Consider the following 12,139-nt stretch of genomic DNA (forward strand, 5'->3'; position numbering starts at 1 on the left):
AAAATAAAATAAAATAAAATAAAATAAAATAAAATAAAATAAAATAAAAACAAATATGTGGCCAAAACCTGTTCTAGAACTGAGGCCTACTCACATTCGAAGAAATCTCACCCTGTTTCATTTTAAATTCTCCATACTTCAGCAATGTAGGCATTACTATAGCCAATATACCCAGTCCTTCTGGGACAGGTCACTCCTGTCTCTCTGAGAGAACAAAGGTAAGCTGAGGCATTGACTTTGCAATTTTAATTAATAATAATAGTACAGATCAAGGAAGTGGAAGCCAGACCGATAAAAACGTTCCTTTAACAAAACACATCCACATGGACACATGCTGAAAACTTTTCAGAATTTCTTAAGAAAAGGAACTCTGAGTCAATATAAAGTTAAGCTTTTTGTGAATACCTGTTTCAACACTGGAAGAGAACTACCGAAGTTGTGAAAGATGCCTCTAGAGAGCTCAGGAAACTATCCGATCGTTCCAGTTGCCAGACTCCCAGGTGCTGATTTCCTGGGAGGTGAGCCATTTAATGCTTAAAAATAGGCTCTGTGGCCCAGCCCAGCCCTGGGTGACTGACTCATCAAAGAAGAAGACTGGCTTCTGGGTTTCATTCTTCTTGTACCTCATTGTTCCTGAATCTCGTTCCACAAGCCCAAGATCCCTGTTCTGACCAAGGCAGCTTCTTCAGCCTGAGGCCCCCGCCCTGTCACCTGCCCAGTAGCCCAACCCTCTGGTCTTGCCCTAGTGGGGTATGCTCTTTGCTGCTCTCCTCCTCTCAACCCTACCTGTTCCAGAAATGGAGCCCAGTGGCAGACACCCAACAATATTGGTGGACATGTGTTGTGTGGGTCATATCGCTGGTTGCCCTCGGTTTGGGCTGTCTGGGCTTCAGTTCTTCCATGTTTATCTATGAGGTCCATGGATTGCCTGAACCACCATCTGTTTGCTGCCACGCTCTTGAGACATGAACATGTCCTCTGTGTCAGCTGAAATTGTTTGTGAAGCCTTCGTAATATAATGGCTAAGATAGCGATCATTTGGCAATATGTATATTATCAAATATTTATGTTGTATATCTGAAATTAATGTCATATGTCAATTATATCTCCAATTCTTTAAATTCCAAAAACTGAAGGCAAAAAAAACCCTAAATAAATTTTAAAATGAGAGAGATGTGGGGCTTTGGGGATAGAGAGTCCTGGGATTAAACCTAGTCTTGCAGCTTCTGAGTAAACTTGAGTTACGGGTTGAGCCCGAGTTTCGGTTCTGACATTTCAAAATGGGGGCAGCAACAGTTCCGAATGGAATGGCCTGAGTCTACATCCGGTACACAATGCTGTGCCTGGCACATAATTAGCAGACAGTAAATGAATGATTGGAAAAACAATAACAACAAAAGTCTGTGGTCATTCTAACTTTGTTCCCTAAGCACAATGGGTAGTTCTATTTTAGGTTCTAGCTTCTCATTGTCTTCTCCCCAATTCCACCCTAGCACCAGCCCACCCCTGCCTGACCCCTGTCTGACCCAGTCCTGAGAGAGCATTATAAATCTCCTGTTAGAGCAGACCACCACTTTTACAGCCACAGAAGGCAGCAGAGTGGCTTGATCACAATGCAATGAAAATATATTCCCATCAGGGACCTTGGAAAGAGTTTTTTGAAGGTATGCTTATTTTAGGATTAAAACAAAAAGAAAGAAAGAAGAAAAGAAAAGAAAAGAAAAGAAAAGAAAAGAAAAGAAAAGAAAAGAAAGGAGGAAAAAAAAAAGAAAACAATATATGTCTTCTGGTTTGGAGCGCCCTGAGAGCAAAGAATTGGGTCCTGGTTATCCTTGTGTCTCAAATGGATATCTGGGTTTTTTCAATTAAGTTTTTTAAAATTTTAATTCCAGTAGAGTTAGCATACAGTGTTATATTAGTTTCAGGTGTACAATATAGTGATTCAACCATACTACACATCATTCCGTGGTCATCGTGATAAGGGCCCTTTTAATCCCCTTCACCTATTACACCCAAAACCCCACCCACCTCCCTTCTGGCAACCACCAGTTTGTTCTCTATTGTTAAGAGTCTGGTTCTTGGTTTCTCTCCCTTTCTCTCTCTCTTTACCTTTGCTTGTTTGTTTTGTTTCTTAAATTCCACATATGAGCGAAATCACACGGTATTTGTCTTTCTCTCACTGACTCATTTCACCTAGCATTATACTCCTTACCTCCATCCGTGTCGTTGCAAATGGCAAGATTCCATTCTTTAAAAAGAACAATATTGATACCTGTTTCTTTGTTTCTCCACTGCTTGACATATAGTGGGCGGCCTGATATGTATATGTAATTTTTAAACTGTGAGAGAAAAAAATAAAAACAAACTTAGGTTGAATATATTCAAGACCATGTGTTCAACATCCTAATGGCACTGAGAGTCCCACACTAAATTCTAGATTGCCTGAAAATAACAAAAGAAAACAGTGTTATTTAGCAAAGGGCAGAGAACAGAAGAACAAATGTAATTCCTCCACAGCTGAAGAAATGTGTCTAGTCTGTGGTTGCATGAGGGTCTTTGCAGGAGGAGAGGGAAAAGGGGGTGCAGTAGATGGGACCAGGCAGCCTAAGCTGCAGCAAAAAAATGGGAGTTAGGGAAGAGGCACATAAAAGGTTTCAAAGACAGAGCTTGTGCTATTTCTTAAACTATCTGATAGACATATGAGCATTTGTGTTGCTATTATTATTTAACTTGTACATGTGTATTATATATACTCTTTTGTATGTATGATATACAAAATAGAGAAAAAATAAGAAGGTAGATAAGGAGAGAAGTAGTAGTTGTTCTAGGGTATAAACTGGCCATGAATTTGAGATTTGCTAAGTGAAAAGCATTAATGTAATAAGTTTGCCTCTAGGGCATTCCCTTCCTTCTCCAATATCTATAGGTCACTTTGACACATTTTCCTCAAGGATGGAGACTTACTCTTCTCCTAAAATAGTCCTAAACTGACCAGGAAACTAGCCCATATACAGGCCCAAATCATAGAGAAAGGGATGCAGGCTGGAGGGCATTTACTCAATTGTCCTGAGCATTTCCACTTTGTCATTAAAAGTTCCCATGAAGAACAAAGCACAGAATCAAGGGCATCTTGTGACAGAAACCACTGGTTAAAAGTATCACATATTCAATGAGTGATTCAGAGATTTCTGGACATCACAGGCCAATTACATTGCTTTTTAATAATTATTTATTGCAAAATAAAATAAGAATCGCCATAGAAATCCAAAACAAAAACTGTCACCCACAATTTTCAGGAAACTTCTCGTTAGTTTATCCATTATCCATACACATTGATGCAGCTTCACATGTTGGCAGTAATGTCATAAACATAATCTTGTGTTCCATTTTGCTCCATTATGCCATAAGAATATGTATTTTTTTCTTTTTTTCTTTCCTCCATAATCTCTTGAAGTAACCAGCATACACAGCAAACTTTTTTAAAACAATTTTTTTTAATGTTTATTTATTTTTGACAGAGAGAGAGAGAGAGAGAGAGAGAGAGAGAGAGAGCATGAACGGGGGAGGGTCAGAGAGAGGGAGACACAGAATCAGAAGTAGACTCCAGGCTCTGAGCTGTCAGCACAGAGCCCAATGCGGGGCTCGAACCCACAGACCACAAGATCATGACCTGAGCCGAAGTCAGATGCTCAAGTGACTGAGCCACCCAGGTGCCCCTACACAGCAACCTTTAAACAAAAAGTCACTGTTGGAAGACTAACAGCATTGCCAATTTTGTTATATAAAAACTTTAATAAAAATCATAATCTATTTTCATAATTACTTCAGAACACGAAGCTGTTGTTGTAACCATGTACGGTTTTTATTACTAAATCATTCTTATTTTTTCTTAAAAGTCTCATCTGAAGTAGGTAGTAGCATTTAAATGGTCTTTAAATGTTATTCTAAGGAACTCTGGGAAGTTCTCCGGGTTGCCTGAACAGCACGAAAGCAGGCACAACAAGTGAGAACCCTCTACTCCCTCTTCAATTCAGAGACATTTCTCTTTTATTTATTTCTTATTTGGGGCTACAGCAAGATTTTCTGGCTCCTTCACCAGATACCTGTTTGAACTTGGGCAAGTTTTGAATTTCTCTGGCTTATCTTCCCTTCCTCATTAGTTACCTTAGGATTCTGCTTACCCACTTCAAATTTTTGTAGGGATTCGAGGAATTCATGGATAATACATGCTTTCAATGTTCATGGTATGGTACATAATCATAACACATAATGAACTCAGTAAGAATTATTATTATAGTTAAAAAATATAAGACACTTATGGCTATAATCCTTACGCTCAATAGAGGAATTGCCTCTGCAGAATACCTAATGGGTATTCATGCTTCTTGGACCTATTGAGTGAGAAGGCCATCACTAATGGGGAACTTTATTAAAACCTCTTATTTTTATCAAGCTCAGATTTACTCCCATACTATTTACCCCCTCATTTGTCCTAAATATATCCCTAGGAGCCACAGAGAAAAAGTGTAATTAAGAACCCTTTCAGTATTTTTAAGAGTTCTTTATACCTTCTGAGTTTACTAATATTAGTGGAAAAAAACCTTGGACCATGCCCTATACTAACTGCTTTACATCATGATCCGGTTTAATTCACAAAACAACCCTAGTAATAAATTTATGTGAATATAAATGAGGTGTTCATAGTATTTACCATGGCAAATCTAGCACCTAATTTATTTCTAGAGTATTACAGGGGAAAAAAAGTAGTAAGTTAATGAATGAATCCGCTTTTTTCCCACCTAAGAAAAATGAAGTTTAATGAAGACAGATATGTGGTCCAACACTAGTAGGAAATGGCAGAGTTATGATTGATAAGAGCTCTGTTTGACCCTAGAGTTCAAATCCCTGGGCAATATCATAATCCCTGTCCCCAGACCAGTCCATCTGGAATAGATTCTGGCTGTTTTTATTCATTTACAGGAAGATAAATGTCAGTTCTCTGCTGCACTCTCTTTCCAGGCCAAGGGTACTATGTCCATTGGTGTTGTAGAGAATGCCTGCTAGCTCATGAACTCCAAAGGCAAGAGGAGCTGCCAGTGATCTTGTTACCATAGAATGGTTCTTTGAAGTTGTCATTTCAAATAGTCAAGGGTCCTTGAAGCAGTTAGCAAACAGCATAAATAAAGAATGGTTGGTTGAAAACTCGATTCAGGATAAGGTTACTTCCTAATATTTGGCATAATAAGAAGTGCAAATGCTGCCCTTCCCTTGGACAATGGTGTGAAGTTGATGGCATCACTAGCTAAGTAGGCCTCTGATACTGACTGCAATGGAGATCTCTAGTTCTTGATCCAGATAGCTCTACTTGGCCTCTAAACTATGTTTGGAGACAAAGCAATCGTGCCTAAAGCATCAGAGACAGCCCAGCTTCTGCACAAATGGATTCTTAAGATATACTCATGGATCCTCATTTTCAGTGTGAGGATGCTGGGGATCTTCTTCTTAGGAAACTTGAATAAGAAGCTTCCAACAGAGAACAGGTATATTCCCAATAGATATTCAGCTAACTCTCCCATTAGGTCTCCTTGTACCATAAAATTTGGGGCTCCCAAGAAAGCCATACATCACTGCAGAGTGTGGGTTTTTGCGTAAGCCTTGCTAACCAAGATCAGTGAATGGATTCTGCTCAGTCTGGAACCAGATCTGGCAAGCTTTCAGTTGATGAGAACCCTGGGTAAAGGGCTAAGACAGTTGGTGCTGATCACTGCATCAGACTCACATGAAAATGCATTTTTTTGCAAAAATGAGTCCTGATCCCAGGAACCTTTCTTTAAGACTTATTTTAAACATTTACTAGTTCTGAGATCTTGGACAAGTTACTACCTTTGCTAAGACCTACTATCCTCCTCTATGAAATAAAGAAGATGGAAATATCCATCTCAGACATATATGTGAACCAAATAATACATGTGAAAGCACTAGGAATTGTTGATGAACCACCCAAATGTAAATTAGCATTAACTTAGGTTTTATTAGTAATCCTTTCACAAGGAAACTTTTCCCATGATTCATTGAATGTTTTAAGCCTGTTCTAGGGCACTGTTCTGGGAAGTAACATTTAACAGAGATGACACATCTGACGATATGATGCAAGTCTCAAATGGGCTAAGCTGGTAATAGCAGGTCACTTCTCAACTCCCACCTTACTGCTTTCAGCAGCATGAGAACAATAGCCCTTTATGATCCTGGAAACTGTGCCCCAGGGAATTGAGAATTTTTCATCTTTAAGATAAACAAGTCTGTTTTTGTTTTAATGCATTTTTTACTCTTCATTGAGAAATCATTGACTCACATAATCTCAGAATTGGAGTGGCCATAAAGCTCACCTAACACAACTATAAGAAAGCTTCCTGTGAGATCTCTGACAAGTGATCACCATGTAGCTTCTGCTTTGATGCAAAACCGCTCTTGTCAAAAAAGAGTCAATTCTCAACCTATTTGAGTCAATAGAATATTCTTACTTTGCTGGGTAGAAATCAGCACTGACTCAGCTTGTCACTTATGACTGACATAAGATTTAAAGAACGTAAAAATATATCATTTATTTGCCCATTCCATATATATGGAGTGCTGAATATGGCCTGGCGTCATTTAATAAATAAATTCTCATTATTATGATCCCCTTCCTAGTCTCAGGTCCTTTTTATTGTACTCTATTCTTACTCCAGAAGAGCAGGTAGAGCATCACCTTTCTTGTTGAGTGAGTCTAAACTGATCATTAGTTCAATTCAAAGCACTGATGGGAACCCCATGTCAGCTGGCACAGATGAAGAACCAAAGCAAAAATCAGATTTCTCCCTGACCAAAACTGGTTTTGATCAAAGAAAATGGTCATTTCACAACATGGGATGTAGAATTACTACTTTTATGTAATTTCAAAATTGGGATGAATTTTTATGACAAAATTAAAAGCTCTACTATACATCTTTTAATGTGTTAAAGATATGATTTAGAATCACCTATCTAGAATCACCAGGGATAAATCTGATATGCCACACCGTGTTTTTTTTTTTTTTTATGTACCTGAGTATTTACCCAATTAAGTGTCTAAGATTTAAAGAATTTTAGATTCAAACCAGTATTAAATGGAGTAAATGGAGCATCGTGTCCAAGTGCACTGGCTTCAGAGTCGGAGAGAATTCTGTTAGTTCCCACCTTTGTTGTTATGTGACTAAGACATATCACTTCAATTTTTTGGACTTGTTTACTCATTTATACGATGACGACAATTATTATACCTACCTCATTGAATGACTATGTTCTTAAGGGCCATAGTTTTTGCAAAGGGCTACACACAGCCCTTTATACATAGTAAGAATTCCAGTATTATAAAATGTCATATGTCTTCACTTATTCATCAGGGAATGAAGAATATGATCTAACCTTTTCATTTTGATTCAGTGTGAAAATTATTAATAGTCTTTAGAGAATTCTCATACATGGTAATAAAAACTTTCAGCTAATGGGCAGGCAATGCAAATGACACTCTAAATTCTCTTTGAGGATGTGCCTTGTAAGAAAAAGAGAAGAATAAATTAGCATAGAAGTGAAGAATGCGTACTTTGAAGTCACAGACTAGGGTTCTAGTAATATGCTCATCAATTACTAGCTATGAGTTTGGAAAACGTACTTAACGTTTGTCTGTTTGGGTTTCCTTTTTTTAAAGGAAATGTTAATAGCATGTTCCTGAAAAGATTGCAAGAGTTAAAAGGTAAACCACATTAAGGGATCTCAGAGGATTTCTGGCAATTAGTCAGGAGTTCCAAAAATCTCAACTATGGCTATTTTGCCTTCCTAGGATGTATGTAGGCTGACATGACACAAAAGGGATGACGGAAGAGTGTGAGAGGAATAGGTGAACCTGTCTTGTGAAATAAATAGGATTTTCTGAGCAAACAGTGAGAGACAGTGGAGTACATGACATAGGCATCAAAATACATTACCCTTGGACTGACAGCCAAAAGACGGATTAAGGACTGACTGTACTATGAACTTTGGGCCACTCACTTCAGCTTTATGAGTCAGAAGTCCTCACAAATTTGCACAAATGGGAATAGAAGTAACCACACTTCACTGAGTGTGGTTATAATATATAATATATCCTGTTAGGACATATGTGATAGGAAACACAGTGTGGTGAGATGGGCACTGGCACTCACATCAAAGAGTGCTGGCCTCAAATCCACTTCAGCTTCTGATCATAAACCAGCCACTTGTTACCTCAGAATGACTACCATATTTTTTAAATGGTAGTAATAGCCAGGCCCATGTATAATACTTGGGGGCTCAGGGCAAGAATTAAGACAGAAGTCCATGTACTATATGTCTACAATTTACTTAGCTCAGATATTTAAAATTTACAGCTAACATACATTTAAATAAAATTCTATCCTCCTACCTTGGCAAATATAATTTCACTGCAATGTGAAAGTCTAGGTTGAAATTTAAAATTCTCGGCTCCTCGCTGGAATGTAGCGGCATGAGAGAAGGGCACTGGTCCCTCTCTTGGCCTATAATAGGTCTCCTCTTCTCCCACCTCAGTTTTGAAGAGGCTTCTGCACATGGCCCTGCACACCAAAGCCTGCATGTTCAATCTTTACCTGAACTCTGGCAGTTATCCCTAGGTCACATCTTGGGGTGAAGGCTGTGCATACTAGGGAGGATGGACCTAAAGAAGAAATTTACATAGGCCCTATAAGCAGGATCAAGTCTGTTTGTAAAGAAAGTTTAGGAGTTCAGGGATCCAAGGTATAGTCTAGAAGGGGATTACAAGTGTTTGCAGGGCAGATGTCTTTGACCTACAAGCTCTTAGCCTTGTGAGGAGAGGCATGGCTGGAGAAGATCCAGAGAGAAGCCCCCTAAAACTTGGAGGTCCAGGGGAAAGGAGCCCTTCTTGCATATATTGAAAGATGGAACCAGTAATACTTACTTCTCAAAGTGATTACAATCAGCTATTACCTCATACCTATCAGAATGGCTAAAATCAACAACACAAGAAAACAGCAGATACTGGCGAGGATGTGGAGAAAGGGGAAACCTCTTGCACTGTTGGTAGGAGTGAACTAACCTACGATCCAGCAATTGCACTCCTAGGTATTTAGCCCAAAGATTACAAAAATACTAATTCAAAGAGATACATACACCCTGATGTTTATAGAAGCATTATCTATAATAGCTAAATTATGGAAACAGCCCAAGTGTCCATTGACTGATGAGTGGATAAAAAAGATGTGGGTGTGTATATATATATCACTATATATATATATATATATATATATAGATATATATATATATAGAGATATATATATATATATATATATATATATAATTTGGCCATTAAAAAGAATGAAATATGCCATTTGCAATGACATAGTTGGAGCTAGAGAGTATTATGCTAAGTGAAATAAGTCAGAGAAAGACAAATACCATATGATTTCACTCATATGTGGAATTTAAGAAACAAACAAGTAAAGGGAAGAAGAAGAGAGAGAGGCAAACCAAGAAACAGACTGTTAACTGTAGAGAACAAATTTATGGTAGCCAGAGGGAAGGTAGGTGGGGGGTGGGTTAAATAGGTGACGGGGGTTAAAGAGGGCACTTGTGATGAGCACAGGGTGTTGTACGGAAGTGGGTTGAATAACTATATTGCACACCTGATACTATGCTATATTGCAACTAATACTACGCTATATGTTAGCTAACTGGAATTTAAATAAAAACTTTAAGGATTAACAGAGAGCACATGGAAGGGAAGGGAAGTACCCAGAACATGTAACGATGTTAACAATGTTAAATTATATGTTATTGTGGCTGCTGTTATTATTGTTACCATCGTCATCATCATCATCTTTATTATTAGAATATGCTTGGAAAACCACCGGGAGCTATAGGAACACGGGCAGTATTTTGGTAATCCTGACTCCTTTTGCCCCTATAAAACACTGAAAGTCCTTGTCATCAATTATTATATCAAGAACATAACATTTGTCACGCCATGAGTTTAAATAAGCTCTTCTGGGCTTAAATATTTTAAAATCCATACTAGCAGCCTAAGTAGCCTAAACTTTCTTTTCCTAAATGAAGCCTTCTCACAGCTCAGCAAATATTTCTAGCATGCTTTTACCATCTCAGATCGCTGAGACAATTTAGAAATCAAGATGAATTCTCTTGATTGAATACAATGCAAGTATAGGAGGCCTGGCTAGCCCTACTAGACCATCTGTCTTCGTTCCATCCCACTGTCCTTGGTCACTTCAGCCCCACGAGCACAGCACTTGCCTCTTCTTTTCCTTTGTCCTTGCCTTCACACCGGATATCCCTTTCTCCCACGTTCTCTCCCTTGCCCCAGGCAACCGCAGCCCCATGACTATCTTCTGCCTAGAGGATTCTGAGATGGTCACCTAACAGATGGGTGGATATATTTTTCTCCTGAAAGACATTGGGACAACACATTTTTAGGACTATTGGGAAATCATAGAGTCACAGAATCTCAGCTCCTGAAAAAGACAAGTCTTATCATTCAACTTTCTGTTCAGAGAGGAATGTTATTCCATATCCCTGAGAGACTGTCATTCAACTCTTGCTTCTGACTGGATGGCCCTGAAGATGAGAAAGTCAGACCATTAAAAGGCAGCCTTTCCCACTGACACCTTGAATGTTCAGAAAATTGTTTGCTCACAATCTCTCAGCCAGCACTTGTTGAGGCATCAGGTGCTGGGCACTGGGTTAGGGGCCCAGGATGCAATGATAAGTAAGATCATTCTTGTCCTCAATGAACCCTTTATGTGAGCCAAAATGCTAAATAATACAGTGGTTACGTTGGTGAGCTCTGAAGTCAGTTTTCCCAGATTTAAATTCCGCCGATAATACTAACAAAATTTCAGCTAAAAGATGTTGAGACTCTAAGGTAAGTTCTGAGGTTCTAATGTAAAACATGATGACTACAGTTGAAAACAGTGTATTGTATAATTGAAATTTGCTAAGAGAGTAGAATTTAAATGTTCTCTCTGTCACACACACACACACCAAAGATAAATATATGATGGATGTGTTAATTAACTAGATGGGGAAAATCCTTTCACAATGTACAGGTACATCAATCATCACAATGTACACTTTAAATATCTTACAATTTTATTTTGTTTCTTCTTATTATTTTTTTATTCTGGAGAGAGAGACAGAGAGAGCAAGTGGGGGAGAGAGGTAGAGGAAGAGACAGAATCCCAAGCAGGCTCCATGCTCCATGAGGAGCCTGACATGGGGCTTGATCCCACGACCCTGGGTTCATGACCTGAGCCAAAATCAAGAGTTGAATGCTCAACTGACTGAATCACCCAGGTGTCCCTCAGTATCTTACAATTTTAAAATAAAATCGTTTTAAGAAGTCCTGGCAAATATTTTACAATTTTGTTTTCTAGTTAATTAGTTTATAAATAATTGTATTTGTATAATGCAATTGTGGTTAAACTGACTGAGCAGGATTCTTGCAAAAACTAAGTTTGACAAGGAACTGCACACATGGCCTTGGGAGAAAGTTAAGGAGTCTTGAATCTTTGTCACAATGTAGAAAGAATTATCTGTTCTAAAATAGTCCATCTTTATTATTCAAACCACAAGTGCTTAAGAGAACTTGGTGTTCCTGGGAAATCGGAGAACTTATCATACTTTTAGAATAACACATCCTTCCTTAAGAGGTAAGCCTCATGTCTTTATTTTAGTAACAGGATGAACTAAGCCTCATTTCACCTGGTCATAACACAATGTTCAATATGGAATTCTTGATTTTTCATGATCTCTGGGTCCCTATCTTGCTATGCAATCCAAGTATTATAATTGAAATCACATGATAGACTTGAGTTTCCATGTATAATCCCGATTATTTCTTTAACATGCTTTGTGTTAAATATGATAGTAGGTGCCATGACCAGGGATGTAGGAATGGATATGGCAATAAAAAAGGATAACCACAACAGATGAACACAGGGAAAGGGAAGGAAAAATAAAAACAGAGGGAGGCAAACCATAAGAGACTCTTAAATACAGAGAACAAATTAAGGGTTGCTAGAGGGGAGGTGGGGGG

General features: G+C 38.4%; 1 protein-coding gene across 4 annotated transcripts in view; it reads right to left on the minus strand.

The window, feature by feature from the left end:
* Window positions 1-12,139, minus strand: part of LOC121044718 (sperm-associated acrosin inhibitor-like) — a 116,605-nt gene that overhangs the window by 74,306 nt on the left and 30,160 nt on the right. For 2 of the 4 annotated variants that reach the window (XR_005797444.1, XR_005797443.1), the window contains exon 2: window positions 2,213-2,339. The exons of 1 other annotated variant lie outside the window; for it this stretch is intronic. The gene's annotated coding sequence lies outside the window, so the exon portion shown is untranslated. Of the gene's footprint in view, window positions 1-405; window positions 1,473-2,212; window positions 2,340-12,139 lie in introns of those variants that run through there. One more of the 4 variants, XR_005797445.1, reaches the window with a different exon arrangement.

The sequence above is a fragment of the Herpailurus yagouaroundi genome, unplaced genomic scaffold, assembly GCF_014898765.1.
Source record: "Herpailurus yagouaroundi ecotype Mexico unplaced genomic scaffold, PumYag 29, whole genome shotgun sequence".
Lineage (NCBI taxonomy): Eukaryota > Metazoa > Chordata > Mammalia > Carnivora > Felidae > Herpailurus > Herpailurus yagouaroundi.